At 42.9% G+C, this 16,845-nt stretch overlaps 1 long non-coding RNA gene across 1 annotated transcript in view; it reads right to left on the bottom strand.

The window, feature by feature from the left end:
• The window catches only part of LOC110260960 (uncharacterized), a 189,727-nt gene extending 175,599 nt beyond the window's left edge, over positions 1–14,128 (bottom strand). The window contains exon 1 of the long non-coding RNA XR_014805898.1: positions 13,993–14,128. This is a non-coding gene — a long non-coding RNA (uncharacterized LOC110260960). The remainder of the gene's footprint in view (positions 1–13,992) is intronic.
• Positions 14,129–16,845: the final 2,717 nt, after the last annotated feature.

Here is a 16,845-nt window from a genome sequence, read left to right as displayed (position 1 = left end):
GATGGGGATATTGCTGTTTCTCCAGTATATGGAATATATTTCCATGTTCACAGACAAGAGTCGTTTGCATTGCCATTCATTCTCTACAATGTATGGGCTCTAAAATAGCTCAAAGGCAATGAAAGGTTTGAATCAGATAATTTAGATGGGTGTCCTTTAAACAATGCATAATTTTCCACTGGAGACACTCAGTAATCTTTTTTGCTTCTTCCAAATTTCTGTGGATGCACTCTGCTTGGATTTAAGAAATGATCCTTCCCACCAAAAGAATCCCTTCAAGTATTCAGACTCTCAGTTACCATTAAAGGAGGACACTGAATTCAATTTAACACTTACTAACACCTACTGTGTACAATGTAACGTGCCGGGCTAAATTTCAAGGATTCAAAAATGAGTAAGACATGAGAACTACGTGCAGTTGTACTCGGTAAGACCATGCTTGCCTTGCTGCAGAAAAGCTGATTATTTATAAGTCATCTTGTGTTGCATAACCAACCACCCACATGTGATTTAAACAACCACATACATGTATGGCTCACACATGGGTGGGTTGGTTGGGAGTCTCTTCCGGTCTAGGTTGGACCCGGCAGACTGCAGCTGGAATTGCTTGCAGGTCTGCAGTCACTTGGCATATACTGGCCCAGGTGACAACTAATCTTATGGCTTAGATGTCCCCCTATGGGATGATGCTCCTCTGTGTGGCCTCCCATCATTCAACAGGCAAATATGGGCTTGTTCACATGGGTGTCCATGGTGGGGCACCGAGAGTGTGAGGGGAAGCACACAAACCCTCTTAAGACAAGTGGTAAAGTCACGGCAGGTTCAAGGAATGGAGGATTAAACTTCACCTCTTCATGCAAAGAGCACACTGCCAGGACATGGATACAGGAGAGGAAGGTGAGTTAATTAATGCAGCTCATCTACCACAGGGCCTTAACTTATGAAATTTCACTCTCTAGGGCAGGAGGGAGCTGCCTCACCAAGCAGATTTTGATGGATGCTGCCCTTGGGACCCATGCCACCAACCTCTAGTGGCAGAAAAGGCAAAGGCTGGGTTGAGCGTCTGGGAAAGCTTCCTAGGTGAGAGACTAGGGCTACGTTTTGAAGGATAGGCAGAACATTTCCTTCAAGGTGAGTAGGAAGGGGAGTTGCAGATGGAAGAGGGGAGTCTGATGGAGCCAGGAACTGAAACAGGAGAGCTGGGCGTCATGCTCACATCCAGGAGCCATTTATGGACCAGCGTCATGGCGGCATCCCCGAGAAGGATGCTCAACAAATGCGGGTTCTGACCTTGGCTTTCCCGCTAAAAGGCAGAATAAAATCGGGCAAGTCACTTCTCCTCTCTCTGAATCTCCTTTCTTCATTCATATAACTCCTATTCGGATTTGACAACATAATATTTTTTTAAAAGGAAAAAAGAAAACTAGAGTAAGGTTTCATCAACAAAATGGAACCTCAAATGAGGGACTGAGATGCAATGTATTTAAACAATGGCAGTTAACACTAACACATGTTCTCTATGAATACTTACCAAGACGAGAAACAACAGAAAAGAAACATTTGCAACGACTATGAACAAGCAATTCTATGAAGAAGAAGTATGAGTGGCTGACAAACATATAAAAACATGCTTCACTACTCACGACTGATTGGGAAAACACAACCTAAATAATAGTGTCATAGCATATTTTTTCTTTAAAGTTAGTAAAATATTTTAAAAATGATATTATCTAGAGCTGGAGAAAGTGGGGAAAATGAAACCTGTAGATATTTTGCATAGCGTCTACATTAGAATGGTATCCTTGGAGGCTACATGACAGACTGTATCAAAAATTTAAATAAGTTATATTCTTATCCAAAACACTCCAGCTGAAACACACACACACGCACGCACACATGCACACAGTCACAGGCATGCATGTATACATGTGTATATGTATTTACGTATATCTGCACAGGATACATATAACCCCAACCGAATGTTAGTTCAGCATTGATTCTAATAAAGGAAATCCAAAGGCATCCTAAATGTCTCCAATGAAACCAAACTTCTACGTATTGCCATGAAAGATATCCACAATGTATGCATTGTGTACATCCTAGTATGATACTATGCTCGGCAAAAGAATTTCAGGCGAAACCTGCTTCCTTCAAAGGTGGTAATACAAAAAGGAGATAACAGATATTAGAGTGTTTTGTAAAGTGTTTTACATGTTAAAGTACATCTGCAATCAGCTTTAAAAACTTTAAAAAAATGTATTCATTTATCTCAAAGATCTACGGCTTTCCATTTAGGACACACATTTGACCTTTCCCAGGGAAATGAGGGAATTATGTAACAGGAGTCTTGGCAAACTAATTTTGGGTGCATCGGAAATGAAAAAAAAAAAAAAAAAAAAAAAGGACCCGACTACACCTAATTTTTCCTGAGGGGAGACAATCAACCAGCAGAGACAGTATTTTGCTACCCCCCAGCCCTTCTCTTCCCTGAACAAACAGTTAAAGTGGATAACAAACTAATAAAAAATAATTTGGAATCTGGGGCACGATTATGGCCAGGAAAGATGCTGCTGATCATTTCATGTGATCAGAGAAAATCCTAAACTACAGCGCTCTTCAATTACCATAATTTCTACTGTCATTGCAATTTCTGTACATAAAAGCATTTGGTCTGAGGCACAACAAATTTATCTGTAAATTACACAATAAAGGATGGGGGATGGACTTGCCTTTAAAAGAACAAACAGAATCAGTCATTTATGGGGACATCTTCATCTTAATCGACATGTAAGTGCAACCAAATGCAGACTCCATTATTGTATAAAGTTCTGAAGACTGTCACCCAACCCACTCCCACCCCTCTCCCAAGTTTAATTAAACCAGTATCACACTGAGACTGGAAGGAAAACACAATGATACAACAATAAACAAACATTAATCATGATCATTACATACATTTTATTACATGAAATAAATAATACTGTGGCGCTTCCACCAGCCGATACAGTGCTTCCTCTTGGATAACATCCTAAGGCAATTGAGGGGTAAAATAATACTAATAATGATAATAATAATTAGTATGAAAGGGAAAAAAAGGGGCTTATCACCACATAAAGCAGAAACTGTAACCTCCTTCACTTATATTAATCTCATATTTGCTCATTTCGGGTTTCTTCTCGCTGAGATGAATGGAAAGTAATTTCTTACTTGTAGCCTAGCTTCAGTGGACATAATTCAGCTCTAACTGCCCCAGGGCAAGGCGATTCAGAGAAGATTCAGTCAATATTCAATCCACCCTTAGGGGATTCCAGCAGGAAATAGGGGAGGGGATTCTGAACCCTCAGGCTGCATAAAAGCAGGAAGAAGAAGAAGAAGGTCTTTAGGAAGATTCAAGGCAATGGCTTTAGTCCTTGCCTGAAACAAGATCAGACCCCCAGCCTCGCTGTGTTCGAGTCATTTTCTGAGCAGCCCTGAAGATCATACTGGTTTGTCTCTGAACCAGGAATGAGCTCTCTTGGGGGAAACACTTTTTGGTTTTTGGTTTTTGTTTTTTTCCAGAGGGCTTCCTGACATTCTTTAGTATCAAGACAAACTTTAGGAATGCTCACTGAACATATAACATGGCAGTCCAGCCCTACTGTCCCATCTCCACGTGGGGATGACGAGACACAGGTCCTCTACTGCAAAGATGCACATTAACGGCCACTTGACCAGCCAAGACATACGTCCCATCCTGTGGCCTTACTAACTGTCCAATCCTGAAGCGTTCTGTTGGGGGCTGCCCATGACACCATCACATCTATTTTAATGAGCAAAAAAGATCCAACCTGCTCCTGCGGGCACCATGACCTGGAAACAGAGTATTAGCTTAGGAGACAGATTGTGCCCTTCTGGACATATAATGAGTCCAAAAGGTGATGGGGGATTTCACGTCAGTCTTTTAGTGGAAATTCTAGAAGAAAAATCCCCCCATCTCCCCCCCTTTTTTTTTTTTGGAAGGAAGGAGGAAGGCATTGCTCTCTGAGGATTTACTTTTGACTTCCTTTCGAAAGTTTTGTCTACCTTCTACAGCCTAACTCCTGCTCCCGCTTGGAAGAACCAGAGTTGTAATGGTTTCCAGTTCAGGAGCAGGCTCTGCTTCTAGGTTTAAAACAGGAGCTGCTGAGCACTGGGAGTGAACGGATGCTCCTTTGCACCTGAGGCTGTAGTCTCTTGCAGGGTCTCCTTGGAGCTGGTTGGGTTGGCTTTCAACCCACTTAGGAAACAGGAGAAGCAGCCTCAACTAGGGTGTTGCTCTTCCTCCAGCCAAGATATTGCTCCCTCCTACAGGGAGCCTTTGGCAAGGAAGCTTGGGAGCCACCGTTGCTGCCCAGGGTGGCTGGCATTTGACACCCAGTGACAGAAGTCATGCAGGTGTGACTGGGGTTCCCCTCTCCCGGCATCTGGCCCTTCCTCCACCAGATCAGCTGGAGTGTGGCTGGAGAGGAGGAGGCTCACCCCTCCCCCACACAGACCCTTTGGGCCAAATAACAAGAGAAAGAAGAGGTGAGTGAACACACTCCAAAGCCCACTCCCTGCTCCGGTCCCTCAGGAAATGTCGCCTCACCCTCTGCGCGTGAATTTCTAGGGCTGCCTCTCTCATAAATACTCTGATTAAAATGTAAATTTAGCCAACCTATCAGCTTCCCATTAAGGGGACTCTTTAAAAACGCCGTTAATCAGCTGAAAGATATGTCGCGAAATACCACTCATCAATTGTAACTGCTTATGACAGTTAACAAAGCTTTATATTTGCCCCAAACATGTGCTGATCTATCCATTACGCCAAGGTTCACTCTCACGCTAATTGTACATTTTCTTCTCTAATGCATTTTTGCTGTTATCTCATAGGCTAATGAAAGCCAGGAAATCAATAAATATAAATTATACATGCAAAGAAGGACTGCTGTGAACATAAAGTTTCTAATTAATTGCACTTGATTAATTTATATCCTTTAATTATCTTGCTAAGCCACAAACAACATAAATATCTCTGCAATCTGGTTATTGCTATGTCAGTCATAAAAAAGCAGACACAGTAAATCTATGAAATCTAGCAAACTGCATTGCCAGAAAGCATGGAATGGCATAACCCATAAATATTATCGGACTTACTCAAGACACCAATGAATAATTTCAGCGTGACAAATTAACACTAAATATGTTGTATGGTTATTTGCCGAAGGTTATAGTGATGCGATGGGTTTAAATGGTGCATATGGAGTAAGCAAAAATGCGGATCTCGCCAATAGGCTTATAACAATCTGCCCAAACCTAGGAGGGGTGCTGTGGGTAGGGCCCCACACGCAAATATCCAGTGACATTGTGTAAATGGAAGTACTTTCTGCTGGCCAAGGTGAAAGCCAAATTGTTCATTATTTTGTTTCTTAGTTTCTCTTGGATAAACTTGATCAACAAAGAATAAGCCCACCTCTTCCTCAAAGACAAAAGTCAAATGCATATTCGACAGTCGGGAATTTAAATCTAGGAACCTGACACCAGGTTGGGAAGAGAGCTGAGGGTTACATGCTGTCGTTGTCTTAAGAGATGCAACTTTTACATGGAAAGTGGTTTCTTTTTATCCACCCCCCCCCTTTTAATTTTATCTGACTCTGCTAAGCCAGCCATCTGTCACTGATCTGAAATCTAATCCTCTCTGTCCACCAAGCTTGTTCTTTGTCCTAGGCCACTGCATATTACGAGGCATCTATATCTACAAGTTTCATAAATGTGTAAAAAGAAACTGTATCTGTCCTCAGCTACACTCAGACAAAGACCATCTGTCGGCCACTGCAGCCATTCTTTAAAAAAGAAAGCATCCAAAGGGATTTGCCCTTTACCAAGTAAACCCACTTAACCCTTCCAATAAGATTAACTGTTATTTGTTTCCATTAAATAAAAATGACCATGCTAATATACATTTAATAGTTCTGTAACAGTTGCAGAAAGATCAGCTCTCCTGTGGATATCTTTTGTAGATAAAATGTACATACATATAAATACTGGAATTATGACAGCAGTGAGTTAACCTGTAAGGCAGAAGGATGTTTTTGCTTCCTTCTTCCAGGCTGGGGCTATGAAAGAGAAGCCGACATAAAACATAGAAGCCAAAAAGTACCACACTCTCCCGGCCTTCCATTTTACAGTAAATAGCCCTTCCAGATATAACATACGGCAGAGCACATATAATTATTAAGATTCAGAGGCCATCCTCTGACTTGTGCCCTCTTATCATTGTACATTCTTGTAGACAGCTTTATAGCTGTTGCACCACCCACCTCTCAAGTCCATATATGCAAACTATACACATACACACTCACTAGGTATCTCTCTCATGATGGGAAATTGGTGGGTGGAGGGAAATCACTGCCGTTCAGGGACACCGAAGTAGAACTACTGTAACATTTGGGGATTTCTGTCTCCTATGTTCTTAGTTGTTTGGCTTAGCATTTCAGAAGCGAAATGAATAATGCGTTTGCCTCGCGGAAAAGCCCAGGCAGACATTTTTAAATGTTTATCTATTCTGTAGATGTTTATGGACAGATTCTTAACACTGCAGCCCCGAAGCCTGTAAGCCAAGTTCTGCCCACAGGGCAGCTGAGGTACACATGTGTGTTTTATCATAAGCTCGATTTACCACCAGATCCTACAGACTGCACAGGATCTGGGGCACAGGGAGTGTGCCCAGAACCTCCTATTTTTTTTTTTTAACTCGGGGATTTGATGGTCTCATAGGCCCAGGAATGTTTGCAGACAACTGGGGTGGGGTGGGCAGATGCGCCCGTGGACAGCAGGCAGGCCGTAGAGAAGCCCTGACCTAGCTTGGTCCAGCTTTCCTCAGCTACCAGGGTTTGCGGTGGAGGTGGCAGGGGGTGGGGAGGGAGTGGGAAACTACCAGGCTGATGAGATGGCTTTGTTTTTCCCCGCCACTGAGCTTCTAGGTTTTCACCCTTAAAACGTTTTATTCTGTTTCACGGGAAATTTCAGCCTAAAGTCTCCCAGATCCAAACAGATACACCTGGCATGTGGCGATCCCCGTCTGTTTCCTCCTCTCCTTGAGCTGTAATCAGAACGCCTGGTGGTTGTTTTGCCTTCCCCCAAACGCTCAGGTATGAGCTGCAGACCCAGCCTGTTCTCAGCCCGACCGAGACCTCTGCAGTGGGGTGAGCCCCTCGGCGGGCCTCTCCTTCCCCTGGACTCCCCAGCTTCACACCCAGCAGGTAGCCGAGCCCCGGTGCCATCACCGTGGGTGGGGAGGAGTCCTGTGCTGTGCTCAGCGTGAATGCCGCCGTCTCTAAGGAGACAGGTACATCTCTGGATGCTGCAATCAGATTGGTGAGGAAGCTCGGCTCCTGAGGCCTGCCTCCTGGCTTCTCGGAAGTAATGCAAAAGGCAGGCCCATGACAAGTATGGCCCCTGCATGTTCCCCTGGCTGATGGCTGGAAAAATACCAATGCGTCCAGCAAGGAGGAAGGATGGATCTCCCACTGGAGTTCACTAGATTTGTCATTTTCGATTTAATGCACCTAGGTAGCAAGCCGACTCACTAGGTTTGACTGCAATTACCTTATCTTTCCTATTTTTAGTGACAGGACCAGATTATTTTAAGTGCATTTTATAGAAAACCCTTCTTTACTGAAGTATAAAGACTGTAATAAAGACAATACAATGTTTTGAAACTGTTTTAAATCCTTCACTCAGCGTTGCTTCTACAGATTTAACATGTAGGGGTTCTAATCTTACTGCTACTAATTAGAGCTTTAGTGTAATTGTGCCAACAGGGTGCTTGGCATAATAATTACTATTGAGGGATTCTGGTGGCGCAGTAACATGCCTACATAATGCAGATATGTCTAGTATTACAGTGCAGTCACCTTTGTATGTTGACTCAAGTTGGATTTTAACCAAGTAAGGGGTTATTTTGCCTTTATAATAAAGCTTAAAAGGCATATACATATGTATGATTTAGGTATCCATTTTTCCTCTTTGAGTCTTTTGAATATTAATTAGCAGGAACCTCAGAAGGCAACAGGAACACATTTTGTTTCAAATATTTCACAATTTGGGGCGATGCACTCTGTGAGGAGAACTGTCCATGCCTGATGCCCTGGCACACGGTGTCTAGATTATTCCCAGGGTGAGGGGCTCGCTCCTGAGAAATCCTGCCTTGTGGTGACAAGCAGAGAAAGGAAGTGAGGGCTCCGGGGCCAACTGGGAGCTGAATTTGGATGGAATTTGTGTCTGGTTTATAAGAGGAATCTCTGAAAACATTTTCTCGGTAATTTTCCAGCACTGGCCTAAGCCAGGGGGAACCTATTTCGACCCCAGGCTAGGTAGTTTTTTGATTATAATGACCCCTGTTCCCTGTTGTTTACTGTAGAGGGAACCCCTGAAAAAAAACTGTGGGGGTGGCATGTGTGGGAGGTGGGTATTTGTGTGTGTGCACGTGTGTGTGTGTGTGTGTGTGTGTGTGTGTGTGTGTGTGTGGTGGGGAGGGGGATGCGGACATGGTCCTTCCACACCTGGGACAGACCCCGACACTGGGCAGGCAGCCTCCCCGATTTCACCAGATTCATCAGGCAACGAGCAAGGGCCACACTGGCTGGTTTCACTTTTTGTGGTTCCCGAGCAAAGTGAACTCTAGGTGACGTGGCGTGACCAGAGCCGGGCTTCCTGCCGCTGAAATGCAGGGCACAGAGACTCCCTCAGGGGACAGGGACTGGCACGTCCCTGTGCACACACACAGGCATATGGGTGGGGGGGGTTCGTTTTTTTATTTTTTGGTTTTGTTTTGGCACATGTGAAAGAGTTTCTACAAAGCTGATTTGACAGAGCCATAAGTCACCTAAGAGGGTGTCACCAGCCGTTTAAAGCGCGCCACGGAGGTTTTTTGATGTAAGAAATACATGGGAAAGGTAGTGTGTGATGGCCCCAAGCCTGAACTACAGCTCCATTTAGCTCCGACAGCCTTGTTTTTACTGCCCCTTAGTGCCTCACTTTTAAAGTGACAGGAAACCAATTTCTGATTACAAATCAATGGGTTAGGATGTCACCTCTGGACAGCGAAGTTAGCTGTAAAGTCAAGGCGTCATCCAGGATGCTAGGAAATCGGGGGTCAGGGTACGAAGGCGATTGCTTTCCACAAGGTGAATGGACCTCCGTTTGTTAACACAGCGCTTGCAAGTCTGTCTCTTGGCAAATGCTCAGGGCGCTCCAGGCCCCCAACTCATCTCTCCTCACTGGTCCAGGGGCGAGCAGGGTGGGTTTGCCACATGCACCTATGTGGCAGGACAATGTTCATTTTACCATGGAGGCTGCAGCCCTTCTCCAGGCTGACGAAGGAGCAAAATCCCTTTCTTCCCAGACTGTACAGAGCCTTTGCCACATCATGTTACCCAAAACTATATACACTTCTGTCATGCAAGATACCTTTTGATGAGGCCCCTTTTTTCTTTAAGCTTTTAAGATAATCTTAGAGAAATCATCAAGCTATAAAAAGAAATCAATAAAAACAGAAAAGGTTCCCATCACCCCGAAAAAAATCCATAACTTTTGCATTTTAATAGAGACGCTACAGGAGCAGAGCCGTCATTTTCTTTCTGATGTGTTCCTTTGATTTCCCTCGTATCTCACAGGGCTCTTGACTTTCTTGAGAAAGGGATTATTGAATTGTGTGTCTCCCTTAGATGTACTTGATCACTCAAGTATCTGTACTTAAGAATGTTAGAGTCTGTTCAGCTGTTGCCTCTTTGGAGCTCATTGGGGCTTGTCATCTTAATATTAATTGGGTTTTGTGCAGGAATCTGAAGTTCTACATTGAGTGGCTTTCAAGAGAGAAGATTATGCCCAAAGCCAGATACAAAGACAAACACATTTAGCACAACCATTATGATAATTGCAGAAACATTCTGTCATGAAATAAGCAAATCTGATTAAGGGCGCTTCTACGTTATCAAATATTAATCTGATGTCTTCAGTCTAACCTGGTTGGAACATAAGAAGCTTCTTATGGTTTTATGTATTAACAGATTTGTAGAAGCCGGACATATAGAGCCTAATAGTATGAGACAGCCAAGCCAGGCTAGTAAAAAGATTTTTTTTTTTTTTCTGAATGTAATCCATGTAAAGTTAACATAGACACAGATAGGACCATAAACCTGAAATCAAAATTAAAACACCCCCCCGCCAATGAGACATTTTATGTAATTCCAGCCACATGGCTATTCAGAAACATATTGTGGAAAAGAAGTATTAAGGCTCCTTTCTATTTTTAAAAATGAGGACAATATTTTTGTGGTAAATCATCACAATAAACGTAGAGTCACTTGAAAGTTTCCAGACTTTCTTGATACCCACACAAACCGGTTGGTAATAGAAGCAGTAACATTCTTGCTCAACTAGAGGTTAATTTTATTTGTAATTTTTAGCTGCTTTCAGCTTAATTGCACAATTTCCTCAATTATTAAAGTTCATTCTGCTTACTTAAGTTCATTAGCCATTGTCAAAAGGGCAAATTACTTTGCAATTTTAATATTTGTTGGACAAAGCTGCGTTAATAGAGCCACCCTCCAAACAGAGTTTCTCAGCTTTTGCTACAGCGTCCACTGATAACTGCACCCATCCAAGAAGTCAAGAGTCAGGACCTGTGTGTTTACTTTTTCTTTTTATGAATGTCTCTTAAATGTTAGTTATTCAGGTAGGCTTTTTGTTTGTTTATTAGAGGGAGGGAATCACAGAGGGTGACAGTATTAGCGATGGTGTTCGAGTTTTGCATATTACACAGGGTGGTGAAATTTCTCAGCATGCCTATCAAGCCGCATAAATATGGTAGGGTCATATACGTATGATTTAAGCCTATAAAAACACAATATGGGCCTCTGAATGATCAGTCAGTCAGATTTTTCAATCAGGTTCTATGTTATAAAGGTTATTGAGTCATTATGCTATGTATAGTATGATCCCATGTTACATTATATATATATTATATAGATTATATATATATATATATATATGTAATCCATATTCTTAAATTTTTCCATAGAGGGATATATTCCATGGTGTGACTGCAGGCTCAATCAATGTCTCTCCCTCTCTCTCCTCCCCCTCCCCATCACTTCTCACACACACACACACACACACCCCCTCTCACCACCTCTGAGCTATTTAACACATTCATGTGTATGCAGACTTACTTAAACATACGTACATGCCCTTATAACAAAAATGCCACTTTCTATTTGTTTTGCCCCTTGCAGTTATAAAGCACCTTTGCCCCTTATTATCTCATGTGATTAATGAATATGCACTTGCTTCCCTGGGTGGATGCACAATTTACCACCTCATGCTCTGGAGAAGACGATTCCTGAAATTCATCAGGATTGCTATCTGAAAACAAACGCACCCCACCTGCTTGGGTTCTGTCTGTCCTTGGTGCACAGTCTCCCTACAAAATGTCTGGGTGCAGACCTCTAGACCTCGAGGAAGGGAACCCCTGTCAGCATGGTTTATCTTGCCAGTAATTAGGCTTGTGTTTCTGCTTTATTAACTCGGATACAACAACGCCCTGCCCTCTGTCACCAGAGGGACTAATAGATGATAGTCGCTCTGATTTGGAAACCGTACAAATTAAATGACAAAGTAAGAGGAAGTGAAGTTAAGGCAAATTGTGTACAGATAAGGCAGTCAGTCATTTACATATTAGTTTTTCACATGTTAAGCAGGGGGCTTTTGATTTTACATCTGCAGGTGCAAAACTGCTAAAATAAATAAGCCCAGTGTTCCTGGTGTGTTTGTTAAAACCTCCACGATATGCAAATTCTTAAAAGGATGCTAAGGAATAATTGATTACGTATGTGGAAAGCCAGGGTCACTTTTTCTTCTCCCCAAGTCCCAGGTTTCCGTCCCCGCGAAGGATTTTCTTCTATTCAATGTGCCTGTGAATCCATGTGTTTATTTTTTTCCCAGGAGCATTTCAACAGGTTTTTATCTTCATCATCTATAGGGCAGATTTGCTTTTATCTTTTTTAAACTCATGTCCTGACTTTCTAGGAAAAACAGTTGGACACCTTATGAAAATTAGTTACCCAAGGAGAGAAAATAAAATTGAATGATGGAAAGAAAAACAAACGAACAAAAGACCGTCCGGTGAAGCCCATCTCCATCAGTTTTCTGCAGGAGCTGTAACATTTTGTTTAGCAGTATGATTTAACAAGAAGCATGAGCTCTGGGTATGGATCTGCTGGGTTTTGAGAAGGCTGATGAGATGTGATTATCTCTATGCAGAAATATCAGGGTGGTTAAAAGATAATTTGAAATGAGGTTAAAAATGAAACAACACTAAGCTCCTCTCGCTTGTGTCAAAACAATCTCATCTCATCTTTTCTTTTCTTTTCTTTTTCCCCTTTCATTTTGATGACATTTGCTCATATTGGAGGTGGAGACATTCTTCATAGGAAACTATAATCCTTGACTAATTTTAAATTTAATGTGGCTCTGTTTGAAAGACAGCTCTAAATTGGATCCAAAATCAGCTTCTGGATATTATGGATAAAATTTGCAATGTTTGTAATATATTGCTATTAGTGGCAGCACTAAAGTTTCATTCCACTTTGTTAACAATATTCATGGTACAAACAGCATATGCTGACATAGTAAATGACACTTGGTTAGAAAAATGTCTTTGAACTTTCGCTTAAAAAATGAAAACAGGTGAAAAAAACAGCATCAACTGTTGAAAACCATATGTTAGTAAATGAATATACCTCATCGTTTTATTTAATCACCATAAATACAATTACTCTTTAATGATTAAGTTTCAAAGTCTGAGAATATTTCTTATTTTAAAAGAAAGAATTTCAGTACTAGATATATTTATTCATTATCTAAACAAACAAACAAACAAACAAAAAACCCCATACAGCCATAGTTCCTGATTCACAAACAAAACAGTAAAACAAGTTAAGGAAGTTAAACATGATCTCCATGTACATAAAAAGAAACAAGAATTGGGTAACTTGCTAAAAACTTTTGAAAAGTCTAAATCAAGATTTCAAAACCTATCCTTTTATGTAAAAGATGAAATGGCATGTTCTGCCAGTTTCAAAAGTTTCGTCAACATTTAAGAAAGAGAAGCCCAAAGTTCCTCGGCACAAGGCAGACAGCTGTGTGCTCGCTCTGCAGGGCTTCGACCAGAGTCCAATTTAAGCAATAAAATGCTTTTGGAAATTCTAAAAAGCTCTGTTCACATGCACACAGAAGGCAAGACCTCCTCAAGGCTCCCTTCCAGCCCTGCTTTATCAATCAGTTCAGATCAATTCTGCAGAGTCTGGTCCCGCCCGAACTCCCTTGCTCCCCCATCTTCTAGTCTGCAGTGCTAGCCATGTTGATGCCCACACGAGGAGATGACAATTAGTCATATTTATCCATGCTGGGTCCATCTAATCCCCACTGTTTTTTAATCATGGCAAATCCATTATCCCAAACAAAGCTGCATACATCTTGCTGGAGCCGCACACAGACTTGCCTTGTTTACTTTGAGAAGACGGATTTTATGGCAACATTAAATACATACTGAGCCCTAACTAATGGGGTCACTTGGCACTAGGGAGCAACGGCAGTGACAAATCCTAGTGCCCTAATCCACCGCTGCTTAACTTGGTTCTGAAAACCCATGGCCTTGTGGCTGTGCCCTCAAGACCAGCACATCTAAATTTTCTCCACAATTATACATATATGATCATGGCACCCAAGTGTTGCCAGCAACCATATAATGCGATTCCCTTTCTCCCACCCCTCGCAGCCAGAGACCCCACTCTTTTTCCATCCAGGCTTTGAGTTTCATCCTGTCCACTTTCATGCTTTTTGAGTCTGGAAAGTAAAAAAAAAAAAAAAAGAATCCCCCTACCCCTCTGGTTTATTTAGAAAGAAAAAATCTTAGGTGCTCTGTTTACTTACATTTTTCAGCACTTCTTTGTCTTCCAAACCATTCTAGCTCTTAATATGGACGTTTTATGGGTTATTTTATCAGAAAAGCAGACCTTGGTTAGTTGACTTGAGCGGTTAGGATGGGTTTAAGTGTGCTTGGAAACCCCTGATTTCCCCCGAAAAAGCAATATATGGCATATGTTAACATCTAGAGCCTGAAAACACAGCCAGTAAGAGTCGCGCAGACTAAAGGAAATCACTACTTAATTCCACAAACATTTGTTTCGGTCCAGGAATGGCACTAGAAACTTTGAGCAGCCTGCCCGCTCCAGCGCCGGCCGGCACGCAGGGGCCATACCGTGCGGCACAGCGCCATCTGCCGGCCGGCCTCGCAGCCAGAGGGTGGCTTGGAAATCTACCCGTCTTGGCTCCCCGACCTCTGTCCCCGGGGGGCTTCCTGCTGCTGGGGAATTCTGACTGTACTAAAAAGGAAAGAGAGGGGGAGATTGTGCTGGAGAGGAAAAAAAGCGAGGCTAGAGAAACAGTTTCCAAAGACCTATTTAACATGTAAACGGAGGAAGATTAATACCTCTGGAATGGTCCCCAGACATCTTGCCAAGGGCACGGGTTTTCCGCGTTAAAGGTGAAGCTGAGTTGATTTGCATCCAAAGCAAAGAGTTGCTTTCCCCTTTTCTCTGTCTATAAAGCATTGTGTTCTAGCCACCTAGTCTTCACACCCGGGCTCTGAGTTCTTCACGGAGGTGAGGTAGAATTCATGGGAACCTTCCGGGTATCCAGGTTTATTCATGTCCTGGCTGCGCATGTATTGGGGGGGCGGGTCGTGGAGGGGGGGTCATGGGGGTTGGTGGAAGGGGAGAGGTATTCAGAAGTGATTTTGGACACACTGGGGTTGCTTGCACGTCCCATTCCACAAATCACTGGGGTAAACAACCCCATTCCAGAAATCAGTCCTCTCAAGCCCAGATCCTGAGGACTGTGGAAATGCCATCAACACATTTCTGCATTTTCCACACTGTCTTGAACGGGATCCCAGACTCCAGGAGACTCATCTCTGATAGACTGTAAAAGACCCAAACTAAATGGACCGAAGAGGTGGTCATTACTCTTCAGGGAGGGACCTCGCTGTAACCCGGGGTAAAGTCCTATCTACAATTATTTTTTAGGGCTATGTTGGAAATCTTATAATTTTCACCCCATGTCCAGTTCCCAGGCCTTTTGCTCACTGCAGTTTCCATTCTGCAACATGCACTCCCAGGGGCTCCCCCTCCTCCCGCTACCTTGCTCTGTACTCCTCCCCTGTACCCTGCCCCAAACAAAAGCATCTCCATTTCACCTAGAGACACAAAGGAGGCCCCCAGCCATTCCTGGATTCCATTAAAGGATGGCTTGGTTCGACCTCTGTTGTGGGCATTCTCTGGTCCTCGGTGCCTGATGGCATGTAGCAAGGATTAACTGTAACTGCTTCTGTACAGAAAGGACTAGAAATGATCTCGCTTCACCCGGCTCTCCCTAGAGCATCGGGCACAGCACAGCCTACGAAGGAGACCTTTTAGGAGATAGAGTTATCTACCTGGGCCCTTGAAGTCTAGCCCCGCAGCCATGGGAGGGGCCTGTGCCATTCAAAAAGGCTACGGTTATCCCAGGGGCTACCTCTCAAAGGGAGGAGAATCTGCTACCTCACTGTTCCTCTGGCTGCTGGGCACTGTGCTTTTGTGGACTGGATATCGGCTGGTGTTTTCAAGGAACTGCTTCTCTCTCTCTCTCTCTCTCCTGACCTGAGCAAGCCCACCCTCTCTTAGAAACCGACACAAAAAATCAGATATGTTCATTACAGATTTCAAGTTTTGGGTCTAAAGGATTTTTGAGACTAGGTTTGCCAGATAAAATACAGGTTACCTGGCCACACTGCACAAAATGCAATGAAGAATTGTTTAGGATAAGAATACTTAAAAACATTCATGGTTCATCTGATATACAAATTTAACTAGATGCTTGTGTTTTCATGTTTTGGTTTTTTACTCTATCTGGCAAACCTATTCGAGATTCTCTCGTGCAAGTCTTTCATCAGGAAACTAAAATCAGCAGAGGCAGAGGAAATGTGCCCAGTTACACAGCTGTTTAGAGGTGGCACCAGGGCCAGAAATCAGGTCTAGAAATTCAGCGTGGGTTTCTGAATCAAACTTGTCTTCCCCCAGGATAGCCGCCTGTGTGCAGAGATACCAAGTAAGCTTGTGTAATAAAACCAGTCCCTTATATAATCATTTCCGAGTGACCATGCCTGCTGCAAAGGGCCATAAAGTAAAATGCCACTCATTTGGAAATGCCACTAGTTTATAATTTTGAAGTTTCCTACCCAGGTGCATTTTTGCATAGCAACCCTTCTCTTGCCCAAGAGTCCAGCACTTTCTTTGTCTACAACCATGGTTCATGATGGTTTCGAGGGCTTTGTTCTACCAAGTGATTGCAAACCTGAAAGCCCCCACTTATGCACAAGCAAACACTATGCAAATTATTCCTCTCTCCCCAGTAAAGCCATAGTTCTAAGGCCATGATTAGAGACAGGGCCCTGTTTATCTGGATTAAAAGACTAAACAGATCATCCTAAAATGTTCTAGTCTTTATCACAGACTTTAAATGAGTTAGGCATTTGGAGACTGTGCTCCAGATTCATGGCTAAACAGTTATTCTGAATCATGGGAAATCTTGGGGCAGCCATGGGAGAGCCCTTTGGTGGGGTTGGGGGGGGGAAGCTAGGTGATGAGGAATGGAGCTCAGCCATACCCCTTCCGACATCTGAGCTTCACTTTCCTTATTTCTATTTATTTATTTATTCATTTATATTATAATTTTGACTTTTTAGGG

The sequence above is a fragment of the Sus scrofa genome, chromosome 6 (assembly GCF_054392235.1).
Source record: "Sus scrofa isolate SSC_HxYL_T2T_F1_AM1 chromosome 6, Sscrofa_HxYL_maternal_Yorkshire_Landrace_v2.0, whole genome shotgun sequence".
In the NCBI taxonomy this organism is placed as follows: Eukaryota; Metazoa; Chordata; class Mammalia; order Artiodactyla; family Suidae; genus Sus; species Sus scrofa.
The sequence above is the reverse complement of the archived record's forward strand: the minus strand, read 5'-3'. Positions and strand labels throughout refer to the sequence as shown.